The sequence below is a fragment of the Lolium rigidum genome, chromosome 6 (assembly GCF_022539505.1).
Source record: "Lolium rigidum isolate FL_2022 chromosome 6, APGP_CSIRO_Lrig_0.1, whole genome shotgun sequence".
NCBI lineage: Eukaryota > Viridiplantae > Streptophyta > Magnoliopsida > Poales > Poaceae > Lolium > Lolium rigidum.
The window spans coordinates 18,045,102-18,050,026 of NC_061513.1; the positions used below are offsets into that span (position 1 = coordinate 18,045,102).

Below are 4,925 nucleotides of genomic sequence, written 5' to 3' on the forward strand. Positions count from 1 at the left end.
AAACTCCACTCAGAATCCGAATGTTGGCCGAACGCGTGGGAAGGCCGGCAGCGACCGACCGCATGCATGCAGCACACGCTTTCCCCCTTCTTGGCAGTTCAATTGCTGAACGTTGCCGCCGCAAGCAAGCCTGACGATCAACGATTCTTCCTCCCCAGGCTCTCCTCCTCTGCCTCATCGACTCCGCCCACGCTATCGACGTGCCGGCCTCCAACAAGCTCATCTTTGTAAGACAAAGTATGTTTGGGGGAACCGGCACAACCCTCTAGGGGTGGCCTATCTCATATATATATATGGGTGTATACAAGATACAATACAACTCTAATACCAATATGGTATGAACACATATACAGCTACGTTACATGTCTAACACCCTCCCTCAATCTTAGCCACTTTGTAAAGCATGCAAAAGTGTAAGATTGCGCCCGCAAGCCTCAAACTCGTGGGAGAGGCAATGGCTTCGTGAAGATGTCCGCAAGTTGATCTTTAGAGGAGATGAACTTGATCCGTAGCTGTCGTCGTGCAACACGTTCCCTCACAAAATGATAATCCACCTCAATGTGTTTGGTCCTAGCATGAAATATCTGGATTGGCTGAAAGATATGTAGCGCCAATATTATCACACCACGGGACCGGAGACTGCGGATCGAGAAACCCGCAATTCGCGAAGCAAAGACTCGTACCCAAATGAGCTCAGCGAGTGGCATTGGCAACAGCCTTGTATTCAGCCTCGGTACTACTACGAGATACGGTGGCTTGTTTCCGAGCACTCCGGGCGATCAGATTAGAACCAAAGAATACAGCATAGCCCCCCGTGGATCGCCTGTCATCCGGACTACCAGCCCAGTCCGCATCAGAGTAGGCAGAAAGGACCCCAGAAGGAGTCGGCCGGATATGAAGACCAAACGACAAGGTAGACTGCACATAGCGAAGAATGCGCTTAACCGCAGCCCAATGAGTGTCGCGTGGTGTATGGAGATACTGACAAACCCTGTTGACAGCATAAGAAATATCCGGTCGAGTAATGGTCAAATACTGAAGACCACCAACAATACTCCTGTACTCAGTAGCCTCATCAGAAGTCAGCAAGGTACCATCAACCGCTGTAATCTTCTCAGTAGAGGACATAGGTGTAGCCGTGGGTTTACACTTAAGCATCCCAGCTCGGCGCAAAATATCCAGGGAGTACTTCTTCTGAGTCATGAGCAAGCCAGAACCATGCGTCGCCACTTCCAAGCCAAGAAAGTAATGAAGAGTACCCAGGTCCTTGACAGCGAAATCTTTCCCAAGCGAAGCAATGAGAGCATCCGCAGCCAAGGTAGAGGAGCTGATTAAGATAATATCATCAACATAGACCAAAAAATACATAGTAACCTTGGTCGTCTGGAGAAGAAACAGAGATGAATCAGCTGTAGAGGGCACAAAACCATGAGCACGAAGGGCTGAACCAAGACGAGCATGCCAAGCACGAGGCGCTTGCTTCAGACCATAGAGAGCTTTGGTGAGGCGACATATGTGAGAGGGTCGATCAGGATCAACAAAACCAGGAGGCTGGCGCATATAAACCTCTTCCTCGAGCAAACCATGAAGAAAGGCATTCTGGACATCAAGCTGACGAAGAGACCAACCTCGAGTAACTGCAAGCGACAGAAGAAGGCGAATAGTAGTAGGTTTGACCACAGGGCTGAAGGTGTCTTCATAGTCAAGACCAAACCGCTGGCGAAATCCTCTAGCCACAAGTCGTGCTTTGTAGCGCTCAATGGATCCATCTGAATGCTTCTTCACTTTGAACACCCATTTGGAATCAATGATATTAACACGAGGTGGCGGAGGAACAAGGGTCCGGTGTCGTTACGCAACAGGGCCTGATATTCCTGTTCCATAGCCTGTCGCCAATGCGGGATGCTCATGGCAGCTTGATATGTACGTGGCTCAGCAGATGGATCAGCAAGTGCAGCAGACATACAGGCAGCATACCAGGCGACAGTCCCATCAGTGCGCTCCAAGGGTCGAAAGATACCACTGCGACTGCGCGTATGAGGCCGCGAAACCGACGGAGCCACAGGTGCAGTGGATGTCGATGGAGGAGCCGGAGCAGGGCTGGGCGACGGCGAAGGACTAGGCGACGGTGACGGAGAGGCCGGGGGCAGCGACGGGCTGTGCGAAGCCGGCGAGGCTGGTGATGCGCGAGGCGACGCAGGGGCAGACGACGGCGGAGACTCGCGTGGCCGCGCGGTCAGCCTCGGCACGAGCAGCGATATCAAGGCCATGCTGATGATCGGCGCGAGGCGGGGACACTGGCGAGCGCGGGCGCCCAGGAGCCGGGGACGAGACGGGCGGGCGATCGTCATGTGCATGGCGGGCACGAGCGTCGAGGCCATGCACGGGCACGTGATCGACGTCGGGCGAGGGGGAGCACGGGCGATCGCCATCAGGGGAAGCACGGCGTGCAGGGGCATCGAGGCCATGCACGTCGCTGTGTGGGATGGCAGCGGCATCAACCGACGAATCCTCAAGGAGTTCCAAGCGAGCTCCACGACCAACACCTGGACCATGGTTAGGCAACAACAAAGGAGAATATGCAACATCCTCAAATTGGTCGCGATGACGAGAAGATGAATGCAGCGGTGTTATAGTGGACACTCGGGAGGCTTGAAAAAGGAAAAGAATTCTCATCGAAAATAACATCCCGAGATATGTAGACACGATTCGTGGGAACATGAAGGCATTTGTACCCTTTGTGAAGAGCACTATAGCCAAGAAAAACACATTTTTTAGAGCGATACTCCAACTTACGTTTATTGTATGGGCGCAAGTGGGGCCAACACGCACAACCAAAGACCTTAAAGAAGGTGTAATCTCGGCGGTTCGTTAAGAAGGAGCTCAAGTGGAGTTTTCATGTCTAACACACGAGTAGGAGTACGATTGATGAGAAAGCAAGCGGTAGAAAAAGCATCACTCCGGAATCTAAAGGGGACAGATGCATGGGCCAAAAGGGTAAGACCAGTTTCAACGATATGCCTATGCTTACGCTCAACGGAACCATTCTCGCGATGAGTATGAGGGCATGATAAACGATGAGAAATCCCAAGCTTCTGAAAGAAAGAGTTGAGGTTGCGATACTCGCCCCCCCAATCCGACTGAACATGAATTATTTTGTGCTTGAGAAGACGTTCAACATGCGTCTGAAATTGAGTGAAAATACTAAACACATCAGATTTGCGCTTAATAAGATAAAGCCAAGTAAAGCGACTATAAGCATCAATGAAACTCGACATAATATCCGTGACCACTAACGAGAGGTTTGAGCAGGACCCCATACATCTGAAAACACAAGTTCTAGAGGACTCTTAATTTCTCGAGTAGACTCGGAAAAGGAAGTTGATGACTTTTGCCTTGCTGACAGGCATCACACACTCGCTAAATCTTTATTGCTAGACAAGGCTAGGTAACTCATGACGACGCAAGACATGGCGAACGATAGGAGTGGCAGGATGCCCAAGGCGAGCATGCCACTCGCGACGAAGAAACTCGACTCCACCGAACACCCGGGGAGCTCTCGGAGGATCCACACGGTATAGTCCATGACACAGCTGCCCACTAAGAAGAACGTCCCTCGTAGCTCGGTCCTTAACAAAAAGATCAAACGGGTGAAACTCACGGAAAACATTATTATCATAGGTGAGCTTGGGAACGGAGAGTAAATTGCGTGTGACAGGAGGGAACATGAAGAACATTGTTGAGATGAAGGTGTCTAGATGGATGACGAGTGAGAAGGGATGCTTGACCAATATGAGAGATATGCATACCTGCTCCATTTGCTGTGTGGACCTTGTCAGAGCCATGGTAGGTGTCGCGAGTATGAAGCTTGTTCAGCTCACTGGTGAGGTGATCCGTAGCCCCGGTGTCCATGTACCAGGAAGGGTCGACGGAGTAGGACTGGGTCTGTCCTTGCTCTGATACCAGGATTTGAACTTGAGACCTGGGGCTCTGATACCATGTAAGACAAAGTATGTTTGGGGGAACCGGCACAACCCTCTAGGGGTGGCCTATCTCATATATATATATGGGTGTATACAAGATACAATACAACTCTAATACCAATATGGTATGAACACATATACAGCTACGTTACATGTCTAACAATCTTCATTCTGGCGGGGCAGTCAAACATGGCGGGCCGGGGCGGCGTGAATGGCACGCACTGGGACGGCATCGTCCCGTCCCCAGACTGCTCGCCGTCCCCCTCCGTCCTCCACCTCTCCCCCTCGCTCCGGTGGGAGCAGGCGCGGGAGCCGCTGCACTAGGGCATCAACGGCAACCGCACCTGCCGTGTCAGGCCCGGGATAGCCTTCGCCAACGCCGTGCGGCTCCGCTCCCGCGATGTCGGCATCATCCTCGTGCCCTGCGCCACCGGCAGGACGACACGGAGTGGGCCAAGGTGTCGGAGCTGTCCGCGGCGATGGTGCGGCAGGCCAGGGCGGCCATGGAGAGCGACACGGTCAGGTGGATATGGACGAGTATGGGCAATGTATGGGCTCGCTCGTCCGCGACCTCCGCGCCGACCTCACCATGCCCGGCCTCCTCCTCATGAATCCAGGTGTGACATCTGGCTCGTTGCTGGCCTACTACTGCTGATTAGTCCATTATGGTCAAACATTCCTCCTTCGATGTTTCAGGTTGGCCTCGCGTCAAGTGTCGGGCAGCATACCCAAGTCATGAGGGAGGCTCAAAAAGGATTAACACTTCCGAACATAAGGTTTGTTGACGCCATGGGGATGCCGCTTCAGGATGACCAGTTGCATCTCACTTCTCACCACCAGGCTCAGGTGCAGCTCGGGCATATGCTGGCTCGGTCCTATTGTGATTATTGTACAAAATTTCTTGGTAGCACAAATAACATAAGATATAAGAAAAAATTCTGA

The 4,925-nt window shown here is 52.2% G+C and overlaps 1 pseudogene; it reads left to right on the forward strand.

Moving 5' to 3' along the window:
* Window positions 1-203: 203 nt before the first annotated feature.
* On the forward strand, window positions 204-4,925 carry LOC124662222 (annotated as a pseudogene).